The sequence below is a fragment of the Struthio camelus genome, chromosome Z (genome assembly GCF_040807025.1).
Source record: "Struthio camelus isolate bStrCam1 chromosome Z, bStrCam1.hap1, whole genome shotgun sequence".
NCBI lineage: Eukaryota > Metazoa > Chordata > Aves > Struthioniformes > Struthionidae > Struthio > Struthio camelus.
Genome location: NC_090982.1, coordinates 72467860 through 72482773, shown reverse-complemented (window position 1 = coordinate 72482773; position 14914 = coordinate 72467860). Strand labels below are relative to the sequence as shown.

Here is a 14914-nt window from a genome sequence, read left to right as displayed (position 1 = left end):
TTTGGCATTAAATTTAGATTGGGGGGGGTGGGTTGAGGGAAGAAACAGATCCCATGTGGAGGCGGGGGGGGACACTTTAAAATAGGAAAAGCTCAGTAGAATCTGTGGTAAACATGAGCTGGAATAAAGCATCCTACTACCAGACTCCTCTTTTATAAATCTTTCATTTTTAAAAATGAATATGTTTAAACATAAATATAGAGAAGATTTGTCTATATGGTATCAGGTTCCTGAGGTTTTTTTGAAATGAAATTCTGACACTTGACACAAAAATGTTGTGCTAAAGATAAAAGTAAAAGCCATAGGTATGAGTGTTAAACTGTGGATTAAAAAGTAGGAATGTAAATATTTTAATCAATATTAGACAATAAAACAGTACCAACCATGAAATGTTGCATTACTGGCTTCATCCAATAAGCTAGGGAACAATTGAGTGAGAAGATGACTGTTTTACAAAGCAATTGCAGTGCCAGGTCCCAGTACTAGGAACCGATCTCATTTTGATAAGCTAATAGCTTATTATTGTAAAATTAAATTTCTTTAGTAAATACTGATTTGGCTGTATTTTTGAAGATGCTAAGGACTTCTAATTTTTGATTATTGCCTTGAGATTAGAGGTGCTTCATATTTCTGAAAAACTCGTCTTTTCCCTAACTGAAGGAGGAAAAATTATGCAAGAGTTCTTTAATGCTCTGAGTAATCCTATAGATCCTAATGAAAACTGGGCTTTTTCTACTCAGTCTTCTCCAAGTGCACGTTTCCTCAGATTTGTTCAAGTGTTTTTATGTAGTCTAACTCGAAATGATTCTTGTGTTTTGTCATACCATCTGAGAACCTATTGCGCAACAAACATGGATCTTCATTAAAATTTCAAACAATTTGATTAATATAACTTGCATTCTTTCTTTTTATGATGCTTTAAACTTTGTGTTTTTTAAAATGCAAGTAATGAGATTTTGAGCAGAGGTGAGAATGTGGCCCAGTGGTAATAATGAAAGTAAAAACTGACTTCTGTATTTATGCATGGCTTCTGATAAATCATCACACCCAGTTGTAAGTTTTTAATCATTTAAAAACATGTTAAATAAGCAGTTTAAATTTTTGATGAGATTTATTTAGATGAAATTAATTCTATTAGCTCCTGCTCCATTCTTTGATAACAAGCAGGTGACAACAGCCTGCTTAGTTAGCTGCATAACTAACTTTTTTTCTAGGTAGTTATACAGCCGTGCATATAAACACAAGATCTGTGTGTGTGGATTTAAAGGAACAGAATGGCTGCATGTCTAACCAATGAAACAAAATGTGGGTAATTGAAGGTCCAAGGTAAATTGAGAAGTTGTGTGGTATTTGCAACAGGGCCGTGCTTTGGTAAGCACAGTTGGGATTTCTTAGATCTGTGTTTGATCTCCCCTTTTCAGCAGCTGTCACCTTTCTAAGTGAAACGGGCCTTAAGTTCAGGAGCAGGGAAGAGATGTGCTATTGCTGCACCCAGTGCTGCCTCTGTCTGGATTCCAGCTCACCCTGGGAGCGTGCTGGGAGACTGCGCAATCCCTTCTATCTTCAGCAAGGGAACAAGAGGAAGACAGGCCACTCCCTTCCTGTACAGAGAAGGACCCCAGGTCCTAATTAGGATTTGTACCTACAATGTTCCTTTCTGAGGTGCTTGGGGAGGTGAAGGTTGCCATTCAGTGTCTAGCTCTGTGAATGGAGGCTCTGTGGGATTAAGAGTTTGAGTTACGGGGGAGCAGTGTCTAGCTCTGTGAATGGAGGCTCTGTGGGATTAAGAGTTTGAGTTACGGGGGAGCAGGGGAAGGGGCTGGTTGAAAGGCCTGAGGGATGGGCTGTGAAAGGGATCTTTCATGTAATAATTCCTCTAGAAAGTGTATTTCTTCTTGCAAACCCTAAAATTTCCTTCAGAAAGATGCGAAGCCCAAATTGCTGCCTTCTCAGGACTCAAGTCAATGGAGTCCCTTATGTCTCCTTACCGCAACAGCTGATACTGGGGGAAGGAGAGGTTGTTTTAGGGGTCACGAGCTCTAGCCACTCTATGTAGCGGCCACCTTGCCATGATCTTTTCTCCTTCAAACATCTCTACAGATGCACATACCTATCTGTGACTTTCCGGGCTCTATATATCCACACACCACTGGAGTTCTTTCTTCTAAATACATACATACTTCTGATCCCCAAACCCAGTATTACACATGTAATATTAGTCTCTATTTCTTCTACATCCAATGGAATGGACTTGCTTGGCATGTAGAATGAATGGCTGCATTCTTGTAGAATGAAGTTCATCTGAAAAAGCATATGGGTCTAGGCAGAGAGCAATGGAAAAGTGGAAATGAGCAGAAATCCATGAAGTGTGTTTGGATACATAATGCTCACATTAAGTTCAGAGTGAGTTTAGGGGTAAACATCTAGCTCACACATAGTTTGTGGCCTCTCAGGCGGGTATTATTTCAGAAAATAGGGTGGGGATGGGAAAGGGACCTGAAGACAATAGTTTGAGAGCTGCGGAATTATTCAGACAATATAATGTAGAATTAGCTGATGTTTTGGAAAATAGTTTTCCTGAGCCAAAGGAAGATTAATTTACAGGGTTATTAGGATAAAATCAGCTGTCCTTATCTGTGTGGAACAGTCGGTAGAGGAAGATCTTTGAGCATTTGCTTTGCTTAGTCTGCCCATAGTGAAAATCTCAAGTCGCTACTTCTACAGAATATGGTACTCGATTACAGAAATTCTATAATTTATTCAGTTACTTCAAATGAGGACACATAATGTTTGATTATAGTTTATTTTCAAGGACTGAATCTTCCTTTACAGGGGCTCAATATCATAGGGAAATAAAAATTAATTTTTTGTCATATTTCAAACAGTTTTATTCTTAAGTTATACTGTTTTTTGCTAGCAAGTAACTTGGAAATGAACATAACCTGTTTATAAAAACAAAAGTAAAAATAGTTTGTGGTTTGTCAAACAACTGACAGCTCAGTAAGTTATAATGGAAGATGGAGCCTTTTTCTAATTCACTGGTTCAAATCTAGTCCAGGTCAGCAATGACTAATTTGGACATAATTTGGGGAGTCTGCCGGCCTTCCCATCATAACAAGGATGAGAAATGCTTGAACAGTTCCCTGCTTTTACCTCTCACGTCTCTTTAACTGGAGCCTGGGTGTCAATAAGTGTTTCCGTTGGCGTATGCGTCTGATTCCTCTAGAAGAAGGCTGGCAGTCCCTGGAGGAATAATTTGTATCGTTAAATAACTCAAGCTACACACCGGAGTACAACGTGTTGCGGCCCGAGTGCCGCTCTCGGACAGCGTGGGTGAGAGGACCCCGAGGTCTTTACCCGGCGCGGGGGCGCGGGTCGGCCAACGGGAGCCGTGGCGCTTCGTGCGCCGGGAGCTGTCCAAGGTTTGGCCGCCCGGGCCCGGCCGCTGCCGCGGGAGGGCCGCCGGCCGCCGCGCTCAGCCCCCGCCGCGCCGCCAGCCGGCCGGGCCGCCCGGCAGGTAGGGCAGGCGGGAAGCCGTTGCCGGCTGGGCGGGGGAAGTGCGCGGGCAAATGGCGGGTTGGCTCGGGGAGGGGAGCGGCGCCACCGGCGCGGCGGAGGGCACCGGGGAGGCGGCCTGCGGGCAGAGCCCTGCCGAGGCGCTTCTGGCGCCGCGGCGGTAACGGCTGCGGAGAGCCGAGAGGGGCGGGCGCGGCGCCGGCCCTCACCTGGCGTCTCCCCGCGAAACGCCCAGGGCAGCGCCGCCCGCGGCTGCTTCTCTGAAGGGAAACGGTGAGGGGAGAGCAGGTGCCAGCGGGGAGCGACGACGTCCTCCGCAGCGCTGCAGCCGGGCGGCGGCGGGAGGCGGCGGCAGCTGCGGAGAGCGGGCGGGCGTGCCCGGGCGACCTCGGGTCTGATCGAAAGCCGCTTTCGTTTTTCTCCCCTTTAACCGAGATGCGGCTCTGGGAAGCGCACGGGCTGGTCCTGCCGCATCCGCCTGAGCTGACGGTTTCCTGCAAGTTAGTTTTTGGGGGCGGCAGGTGGGGTGGTTCGTCACGGATTCGGTCGATTGATGATTTTAGGATTGATGATTTGCCTGACTTTCACGGTCTCCTGAAAAACCAGCTGTACCTGCGTGTCGGGGGGTGGGGGGCAAGGGAGCAGCTCCGCGCGCGCGGCCCTAACGGTCGCCGGGGGCGCGGCGCGGCCCGCAGCTCGGTCCGCGCTTCTGCGGTAGCTGATCCTGGTGCGTTGCTCTAAACAAGGGACGCGGAGAAAACCCACCCGCGCCTCAAGGCGCTCAGCCTCAGGAGAGGGGTTTTGCAGAGCAGACTCCCCTTTGGGACCGACCGATGCGGTACACAGCTGTGAGGGGAAAAGGGTGTTTTTGCTGTCAAAAGTGAGTACAACACTGTGCCTGTATGTGGTTTTTTTTTTTTTTAACTTGTTACTTAAACGCCGATTATTCGAAGTGCTGATTGGTGCCTACAGCCACAATATTTTCAGTCTAAGAAATCCCATATGGTTGCGTTTAAAGTAACCATACAACTAATGCCAAGGAGGTAGGTAGGACGACATTCGTGCTTCACTGTTTTCTGTATTGGAGTGTTACTCGTTACATAGTGTAATCTGTTTATGTAGCGTTAGGTGACTGGTACACTTATTTACAAGCAAATACCGTGTCACAAGAACTATTTAGTTTAAGGCCTTTATCCTTTAAGGGGCTGGACTTCGACGTTTAACTTGGTTCAGGACAAATACATCCCCTGAAACGACAGGGGTGTTTGTGTTAGAGAGCGCAGGTGGATTGCCTCCCTCCGTGGTTAAGGCGGAAAATACAGTACTCTGAAAAACTGTGCTCGTTTTCAGGGGGAGAAGGGTGTGCGTTTGTGTCAGAACGAAGTGTATTGCTCTGTCAAAAAGAGTCCTAAACCATATGTAGAGCCTTATATTTTTACTCCGTATTTTATCTGTATCACTAACATTAGAGGAAAGAAAGAAGAATTTTTCTATTTTTTCCCCTTTTGTTATTTTTTGAAGTATTGTTTTCTTGATTTGGGTAATTACTAATATTTTCTCAGCTCCAAAACAGTTTCAGGGGCTGAGTAATCCCACTTGCTGTAAATGAGAGAGAATAAATTTCTGTTTTTTTTCCTGACAAATATTATCACCCTTTTTTTAGTGCCTTTAATTCTAACTGATATTTCTTATGTAAATAGTATCTTACCGCACAAATAGATGCAAGAACTTCAAGTGATTTAGACAATTGTTCTATCTGGGAGTTAGGAACTAAAGATATATGAATATGTTAATTTCTACTATTCTTAGATTTGATTTATATGTTTGGAATCCTCTGAGATCGTTGTTTTAAAAATTGAAGCTTGTAGGGGATTTTAAAAGATGTTCTCTAGTTGTTGAGCGCCTTAGCTTTGTTCTATGAAAATACTCCAAACAGTATTTAAAGCTAACACAATCAAGGTCTAAACAGGGCCTGAACTACTGCAAATATAAATAATTTATTATAATACATTTTGATCTAGTAATTCTGTTTTGAAGGCAGTTAATTTGCACTGAAAAGTATCACTTCCTCAGAATATAGCAACATCATAATCAACTGATGGATTAGCCCTTTCCTAAAAAGGATTTTTCTTTGGGTTCTGTAGGTTAAATTTCATGGGAGAATTTTCTAGACCTCATCTGGAGGGAAATAAGATGCCCTTTGGAGTTGATGTGTTGCAAGTTCTCCCTCCGTGAGATATAAAACACTGATCCAAGCAGATACGACGCTGTCAGCTGCAGTGCTTTGCCAAGGGGAAGCACAAGTGACATAGATTGCTATGAACTCCACGTTGGAAATGTACTCTTCAGGGTTTGTTTTTTTGTGCATTTTGTTTTTGTTTGTTTTGGAGGTGAGGTTATACTGGGGTGGGGAAAATAACTAAGGAGAGCACATGAATTTGAGCCATAGTGACAGGCAATAAGATTAGCTCCTTATGGCTGGAAACATGCATGTAACTTCTGCATGGGCAGCCTTGACCTCCAGCCTAGAATCAATGTGTCCCTTGCTATATAGGGAAATAAGAGAGGATGTAAAGCGGGAAGAATAGGATAATATTCACTTCATTATGTTTATAGAGTGAGTACATATCTGCACACTCAGTACCCTTGAAAATTAATTAAAAAACAGTAATCTGTTCTAAGAAATTATACATTTAAGATAAGAGCCAAGAATATTTCTTTCCTTCCAGAGTTCATTCACAAGCCAAGCCTTCCTTTCCTTCTGGTTAAACTGTGGAGAGAGTTAGAGATTATAGCAATATAGATAGCTGCAATAAAATCACTGTTAAGTATGTCTGTGCTAGTGATAAATCTTGTTAATGCTGCATGGAGACAGATCTGTTCAGAGGGGATTAGTTGGATACATTTTCTACTGGTTGCTGTGACAACCATAATTCCATGCGGATGTAAAGCAGCATGTTAATCCATGCAGGTTAATCCAGTTTGCAGATTAGTTCATCAATACACACAGCCAGATAACAGCTGGTTTAAATTCAGTTGATTTCCCTTCTCTCAAGTAACACCCAAAATCAAACTGATGAATATACATTCTTCTGGGAAAGATAGTGTTAAACCAGGAAGCAATTTGTTACTGTAATAAAAATGTATTACTTGGCTCAGTGAGCAGCACCCAAGAGAATGTTTTATGTGTTTATATTAAGTCATTGTTCTCAGTCTAATGTCTAATGTCATTTTTATTTCAGAGATCATATCAAAAGTTTAAGGACTTTTTGTTCCATTATTAAGATAATTCAGTTATTACACTGTGCAACAAGGTGTGCGGATATAATCATGACTTTTAAAACCTTTATTGCAAAATAAGAAAGTATTTAATCTAGAAGGGAAATAGAAAGTGTGAGGATTCCCTGTAAGGCAATTAGAACACACTTGAAAACTAATATGCTATTGAAGCGTTCAGGAGAATTACTCCTGATTTGAACCCATCCTCAGTTATATATGCCTTTAAAAAAAAAAAAAAAAAGACGGTAATGTTACTTCCTTAGTTTTTTGTATAACTTAATGAGGCTTACATGCAAACTTCAGTGTTTGTGGAAGCTTTCATGAAGGCAAGGTAACCAGGCCCAGTTCATATGTGAAAGATGAACGCCTTGAGGTTAACTGCACTGATATAAAATGATAACCCTCTCCTCTACAATAGGCCCACGTACAATGTAGTTTTCTGTATAGTGTAGTTGAAGGAATGGGCTTTTCTGAGTCCTGCTGGAAATTACTGCTTTAGTAGTTGCCTTCTCTGACCTGTTAGGCCATCGTGAAATAGGTTATTATTGGGCTGAGAAAGGGATAGCATGAAAATACAGTACTAGCTAGAGAGAGGTTCCACCAGTGCTCTTTCTTTTCCACTTACATGATAAGAGTTATATAAGTTGTCTAGTTATAGATTACAGATATAGATTACAGTTTCTGTATATGGATCTCTATGAAATACAAGCCCTTTAAAGAATTCTGATTTAGAAACATGATTTTGCAGAAGTCAAATTCAGAGTCTCTGTCCAACCAAGTCCAAGTCTGGTCCAATACTCAGAAAGTGCAAAAATTAGACTGTAGAGTGGAGCCTGCGGCGCATATTTCAAATAAAGTTCCATTCTGCTGGCTAAGTGCAGCACAATTGCCCCGAAAGGAAGTTGTTCTCTTACCAGTATCAATAATCATAGTATTTAAAAAAATTTTTTTAACTAGAACGGGTAGCCAATGTTTGAATCCCAGTAGCTTGTTTCTGTTAGGGTTTGACACGGAAGTCCTGCTTTTCCAAATGCAGTGGAACAGACAACAGAAACCGGAATAAATGACAGAAAGCAGTTTATAATCTTGCTACTCCAATCTGGTAAGAGTTGTCTCCCTCCCACCTCATCCCCCCTTTGCCAGGGCGTCATGCTGCACTGTCACTAATTGTCTTTGCTGCTCTTAGGGCTGCCTCATACGCACGTGTAGCTCTTCCACTGTGTTTGCCTAGCTCCCCCAGAGCAACTTCATCCACAGAGCTTAGGTATGTCATTGGTCTCATATCCATGTTTATTTATTAAGGTGTCATCAACCTACAGCAGTCCCACTGGGCAAGAGGTGGTGCCCAGTGTAAGCTCAGGTGGGAGGTTCAGTCTCTAGATACTGCCTTAGACCTGTTTCCCCAGTAAGTGACTGGCTCCATGCGATAGCCAGCATGCTAGTGGCTTTGGTGTTGTGCTCTTCCAGCACAGGTTTCCAACCAGGACAGGGTTTAGCTCTATAGTGTCGTTATTTTACTATTGTGTAAGTCAAAAAATGTAACGTCAGTGCTTATGTGTTGATGTTGTTTCTTTCCTTTTGGAAACTGGTAGATTGCTAAACGTCACAGCCTTGAGGCCTGAGTTTATAATTACAGGTTTACTTTTATCATAACACATTCCGAAATATTTGTTCATTTGGCAACTATACTATTTGTTACCAAGTTAAACTTGTGCTTCTTTCAGAGCACAATATTAGATGTTGATGATGATTTAGTGAATTTGCTTATTTCTACGGGGCTGATATTTCTGTATCTGTATTTACATACGCATTTTTCCTGTATATAATTTGTATTTGACAGCTGGAAATGCACTGCAATGTGTTCTAGTCTAAATGATTATCCCTGCCGCAACTTACATGAAAGAAGGAGGTGGTGGAAATGAAGTAATGAGAAGGTGCAACTATTTTTCTTAAGTTCCAGTTTCCAGATTCACGCTTAGATTTTTTCTAAGCAAGAAGTGGAAGATAAAAACAAGCATTTGTTTTAATCTCATGCCTATAGTTCTGACACGTGAATTTCTAATGTAAACTACTAGATTATGAACAAAAGTGATAATATTTGAAAGATATGCTACAAATTTAAAAAAATATTTAAAGTATTTAGAAGAATCTAATGTCTTAGAAGGTATGAACGTTAATTTGTGACCACAGTGTCAGCTGCTGTTTCATATTTTCAAATTTATCAGCTTCTCATTGTTGTTATCTGCATAAAGGCCACCATCATCAAGACCACACAGTCCAATTTTTTAGGCCCTAATAATGCATGTAGGTTGTCTGGACGACGAACCAAAGCTTCACAGCAAACGGCATCCACTGTGCTTGCTTTTTGCTGTTTAGACCTCTACTGTACAACTCTGTCCTCTCGTGAAAAGCACAGCTGTAAGATGAGTCAGGCAGTAAATCTCTTGAGTGTTAGTAATTACTCTCAGCTGTGCAGTAGGTTGTTTGAGCTATCAAAGAGCATGCTACAGGGTCATGGGGATTGAAGTATTTCAACAATGATCAGCCCTGCACTCTAGTGAAGAGTTGTCTGGATTGCTATTAAACTGTGAGGGGTTTACAGAGAACTTGTCATTTTTCTCAAGTCCATAGCTTGTTCACGTATAGGTGCATTGCACAGCTACTAACCGTGAACATTCAAAACCCTTGTGGTTGTATTTATTTGCAAGATTCTGCTTGGAAAGAACAGCATTCACTGTAGCCTTCCTTTCTACTTGCTGTTGCAGTGAGAGGAAAGGACAGCTGCGCTCTCTTCCTTAAAGACTTGTAATCATATTTATCATCAGAACTGTGTTTAAGAAGCTCTCATCTAGAGGCTGGTAGAGTACGTGGAGAGCTCCCCTTAAGCTGGTGACATTGAGCACATCTTGAAAAATGCTCAAATTCTGGCAGGATCAGGTTTCAAAAAAACGTCAAAGGAAAGCATTTCAAAAGAAGTGCTGATGCAAAGTGTCTGTTGTTCTGCATCATGTCAATGACTGATTTATATTTTAATTTGAAATGTAATCAGCTCTGCTTGGTGGGGTAAGTTTTTCTTGATAGCAATTCAGTTGTGATTAGTGATAGAAGAAATCACAGTTAATGAAGACTCTTATTTCTATTTTCTTTCAAGATTTTCTTGCTTATTTTTCCTTGCTTTTATCTCCATCATGCTCCCTTCTCTCCTGCACTCCTTTTGGTTGTTAGAAGCCATTTGAAACACCTGACGTTTCGCTGGGTCAAAGAAATGATACAGGTTTCTCTTCAGAGTCGGAGCTGGAGCTTCAGTAAGAGCTAGGTTTGGCAGCTTTCTGGGTCTCTAGTGACCCAGGATTTGATGAGCTCCTGAGTACTTGTTTAGGAAAAATGAAAGCTCTGAGATTAAGATGCCCACAAACTGGCCTAACCCATCGTATGAAAATATAGTCATCAGGGAATATATATTGAATATATATATGAATATAGATTCGAGTTTTCAAAACTTTCTATACTCAGTGGTCAAAAGAAACACATTGTTACTGAGGTTTAATTCTTACTAAATTTCACATTATCCCATCCCAATATCTTGCATATAGCTATTTCTTCCTCCCAACCCACAAAACTTGCTTTAATACTACTTACAGTCTTCAAGGTATGCCTTTCGGACAGCTTAGTAGTTACAATATTCTCCTATACATGGAACAACTGAGTTTGAAAGCCCTGGGGATTTAGAACAGGGACTGAAACACGTCTCCAAAATCCAAGTAGCTGCTGCAGTAACAAGACTACTTCATGGCAGTTCTTTTGATCTGGAGTCTGTTTTTATTTTTGTTTTGTTAAAAACATATGAAAGGTTGCTTTTGTGCAGGTGTGGAACAACAACAAAAAAATAACTTGAGCTGCTTTAATGAAATTCAGTTGTTTTTGTCAGTGCCATATGACAGACGTGTGAAGCAACGTAGGACACTTTCAAAGAAAAAACTGTCTTAAGACATTGACTCTTCTGCTATTCAGAGGAAAAAGATACTAATGCTATCAGTGAAATCTGAAAGTAGAGCAAATGCATCACTAACAACTAGAAGGAAGCTTCCTTAACAGGCATGTTTTTTCAGAAATTGTTTCCTTAAAAGAAAAGCCTATCTTGGCAGTTTCCCTGTTTTCCTCTTGGCTATTTTCTCTTGCTCAGTCTGATCTGAGAGCTTCTCAGTAAAAGAGCATTTGTATGGTTGGCTGAAGGCATGAAATGATTTTGCATGCGCTAGGTTGCGCTGTTCTGCCCACAGTGACAGTAATCTTTAATTGGAAAGTGCTGAGACTGTTGGCCCTACAAAATCTTGGAATGAGTGGGAGTAACTATTTCGATTGACCTCCACTCTATACTTTGTTCTCTTTAGTCGAGTGAAGCGCTGATGATCTGTCAGGAAGGAAAAGTCAAAGGTAAACATAGTGGGTCCGTCAGCTGTGGTCAGAACCAGTATGGAAAGAAGAATTCCAGGAACCCCTGGTTCTTCTGTGAGTAGTGGTTTTGCCTGGATATTGCATGCGTCAATCTGTTGTGGCAATCTGCCTACGGATGTGTCTATGTAATGGTGCATTTTAAGATTTTGTTAAATTTGGGATTGGAACGATATAAAATGGAAATAGATTGAATTTAGGAAAAGAACTCTTGAAGTCACATACGTGCATCTGACCTACATAGCTTTTGTCCCACTGTGTCAGTTATTGCTATCGGGAAAGTGCATTTTTCTGATGTGTGTGTTCACGCAATGAAAAGGGTTTTCTTCTGGCTTGCTGTTGCCATTCAGGGCAGCTTAGAGACAGCTGTAGTTATGTAGAATTGCAAAGAGAAATGCTGAGAAAAGTGTAAAGTCAGAACTAGCTTTGAAGAAAGCATTCAGTAAATGTGTGACTTTGCTTCCAAGTCTTGCAGACTCCCAGTTACCGTCTTGATGTTGTGACTGGTAGTCCAACAGTGCATTATCTAAAGCAAATGGTGCTGCAGAGGAGCCAGCTATCTGAATACTACAGTGTGAAAATGAAAATCAGATCCTTACTCAGGCTTTTTCTATCAGGGACCTGAGCTTCAGTTGGCAAATGGTAACACAATTATTAGTTGCAATACAATTTTGCATAAACTTTTTGTCAGAAGTCTTTTTCCAAGATTCCCTAAATTTGGCAGCTTTAACACTGGCTATTCTTTTCTGGTTTTGTCCTCTGCTAGTCCTTCTAGCAGTAAATACAACATGGTATAGGCATGGAATTTCCATGCTCTGACAATGGGAGGTCTGCCAAGGCCTGCTGAACGTTAAACCTGACTTGGATTCTGATTTTGTTTGTATTTGTAGGTGAGTTTTACCTCTGCTACCATAGTCTCCTTATGTGTAAAACAAGAGTACTTGTCTTGCTGTGCTAATACAAGGATTGAAAAATGTGGTCCAGTACTGAAGGGTTATGGAGATACACAAAACAAGTTTGTTGTTGTTTTTTTTTTTTAAATCTGAATCTTGGAATTCAAGCACTTCCTGTTTGAGAAAGGATGAAAAAATGCATCTATTTCTGTTATTTTTCTGTCTTCCTTGAATTGGTATTTTGGAAATTAAAAGAAAAAAATCAACTTACTCTGAACAAATAATTGAAAAAAAAAAACTGTTAGAACTGGAATTCTCATATGGACTGAAAGAATAAGATCTCTGCTTCCCTAGGCCATATTGAAAGTCTCAATATAAATATTTTGAATCTATTTTAATAGTATTACAGAACTTTTCAAAGACATTTCAGGATTCTCTCTTAAATTTATAGTGTTGTAATCTAAGAAATTCAGAATTAGCAAATGTATTACTAGACCTCATTTGCTTGATAAGAAATGTCATATTGGTGATAAAATAGAGAAAGTAAATGAATTTTGTCTTCATCAAAAATGAGCATTCATCTTTTGCATCTCAGCCATTAGCCTATCAATTTGAAAGATTTTTGGAGGAACCAAGTACACATCCAATATCCATAGCTTATGGAATTTTTTAGTCTTATCTGTGTGTGTGTTGGACATATACTAGCAATTCACTAAAGCCATTGGCTTAACCCGTTTACTTCTCCCAAGTGAACTTTACATGCAAACAATAATTTTATGCATTAACTTGTTATAATGGAAATATACGAAAAGTACCAAACCTTGAAGAAATACTGTCATCTGGGGCAATAAGTAGTAATACTGCTGATAGTGAGTAATCACTTAGTGTGTGCATCTAATTATCTTCACGGACAAGAAGAGAGCACAGCATGGAAAGAAAGACTGTACTTTGTGCTTTTATCTTGACAGCGCTCACAAAGCGTGCATATATCCAGTTCTGTAGCACATCTTACCAAAATTCATGAGTTTTCAATAGGGGAAAATATAGGCTTGATTCTGGCTTTTTAATGGGAGCATGCTTTCATAATAGTGGTTCTTTAGTATTAATCGTGAGGCCTGCCATGGTTGTGGTAACTCTCTTTGCTTTTTGAACAGTTAGCCATTCCTCAGATTTTAAAAAATGCAAGACTAAAACGGATGAAGTTCTTTCTGGAGCCACTCAACAGTGATAAGAAACTGTTCATACCTGCTAGGCCCATGACTTACAGGTTACAAGGATAATCTCTCCTTCCAGTCTTATTGGACTCTGCTTGTTGTCTTCAGATGAAGTGATCTGATGAGCTGAGTTTTAGTGCTAATTTTAGGAAGAGGAGAACGAGAAATACGGCTGTCTTGGAGATGCAGGAGAGTAAGTATTGCTGATGAAAGTTCAATCAAAGACTAAGCTCTGGAAGAGCTGGAAAAATCTTTTGATCTTTATGTTAGATGGTGAAAAGTTTAGTGCCAGCAAAGCAGGCAATCCTAGTTTAAGGCAGTTTTGATTCTTCTCACATGTAGTATTTCATCAGGCAAAATTAAAGATCGTGTCATGTCTGCTCTGAGCTGTTTGGTGGAGAACTGCTTCCAATACAGCTCTTCAAAAGTTGATCTATCTTTTAAAGTTTCCGCTTCCGGAGAGGTTTTGGAGTCTTACTGGACCATTTTTGATTTAGTACGCGCCTCAGTCTAGAAGCTGTCAAAGTCATCCGTTAACTGTAGAGATAGCTGTCAGTTAACACAGATGCTATAACTGTTCGTATGTCTTCATTTCCAGATCTGTTGTCTGTAATGCTAAAACAACTTAAAGCATTTGTAAAGTGCTGTGAAGAATGCGTTTGTTTAATTTGGACTTACAATTTTTTATTAATAATAATAAATCAAGGTGGTGGAAGGGTGCCTAGGTCTCTGGAAAGGATTGCCACAGTCCCTTTGAGTTCACCGGTGATGCATCATCTGGGAGCTTGGCCTTTTATTGCCCAGGGTTTGGAGAGGTATGCCTGGGCTGCTGTCCTGTCCAGCACCTGACCAAGTCACTGACGTTGTGGTGTCTGGGAAGGAATGTGGCCTGGATTGTCAGCTGTACCTCTTTCAAATTCCAGGATAACACGAAGCATTTCTCATCTCGTTTTGTTGTGCTGGCCATGTGTTAACCTGCTTGCTTTGTGAAATCTGAACAGGCTGTGCTTTCCTATCTCTTCTTTACGCTTTCCTCCATTCACAAATGCAATCCTAAAAACCTAAGCAGTTTCTATAACTTTTCTTTTTTAATGTGCAGCCGTTTGAACTGCTAGTGACGGAGTAATGAGTGTCGCCTTTAGCATTATAAAATAGTAGTAAATCATTTTGGTTTTAAAGTCAGCTTTTCTCTCAGGAAGGTTTTCTGTGAGCATATCATTGCATGTGAATACCATTTAAACAGCAGTTTCAAAGGTTTCTGGACGAAAATCCCACACAATAGCTTTCCTGTATTTTCTAGTTTAATTATAATGATAAATTAATTTGTTGTTGTTGTGCTTGAGCAGTTATTGCCATTGAAGTGGCACGCAATCTTACAATACTGTGATTTTTGTACAGTTTTTGACACTAATTACTAGGTGGTTCCACTAGTAGTTTTCCTTTTTTTTTTTTTTCCTCCCTTACAAAGAAAATTAAGCTAGAGGCTTTTTTCCTTTCATTGAGTTCTGCACTCAAGCAGCTGCCTTTCCTCATGTTGATAAAGGTTGTTGTAAAGAGGTA

At 40.5% G+C, this 14914-nt stretch overlaps 1 protein-coding gene across 6 annotated transcripts in view; it reads left to right on the top strand.

Moving 5' to 3' along the window:
• The first annotated feature begins 3773 nt into the window (after positions 1-3773).
• LOC138064386 (serine/threonine-protein kinase NIM1-like) overlaps positions 3774-14914 on the top strand; it is a 31868-nt gene continuing 20727 nt past the window's right edge. For 2 of the 6 annotated variants that reach the window (XM_068926619.1, XM_068926617.1), the window contains exon 1: positions 3836-4016. The gene's annotated coding sequence lies outside the window, so the exon portion shown is untranslated. Of the gene's footprint in view, positions 3790-3835; positions 4038-5564; positions 5867-11133; positions 11305-14914 lie in introns of those variants that run through there. The other 4 variants (XM_068926622.1, XM_068926618.1, XM_068926621.1 and 1 more) reach the window with 4 other exon arrangements.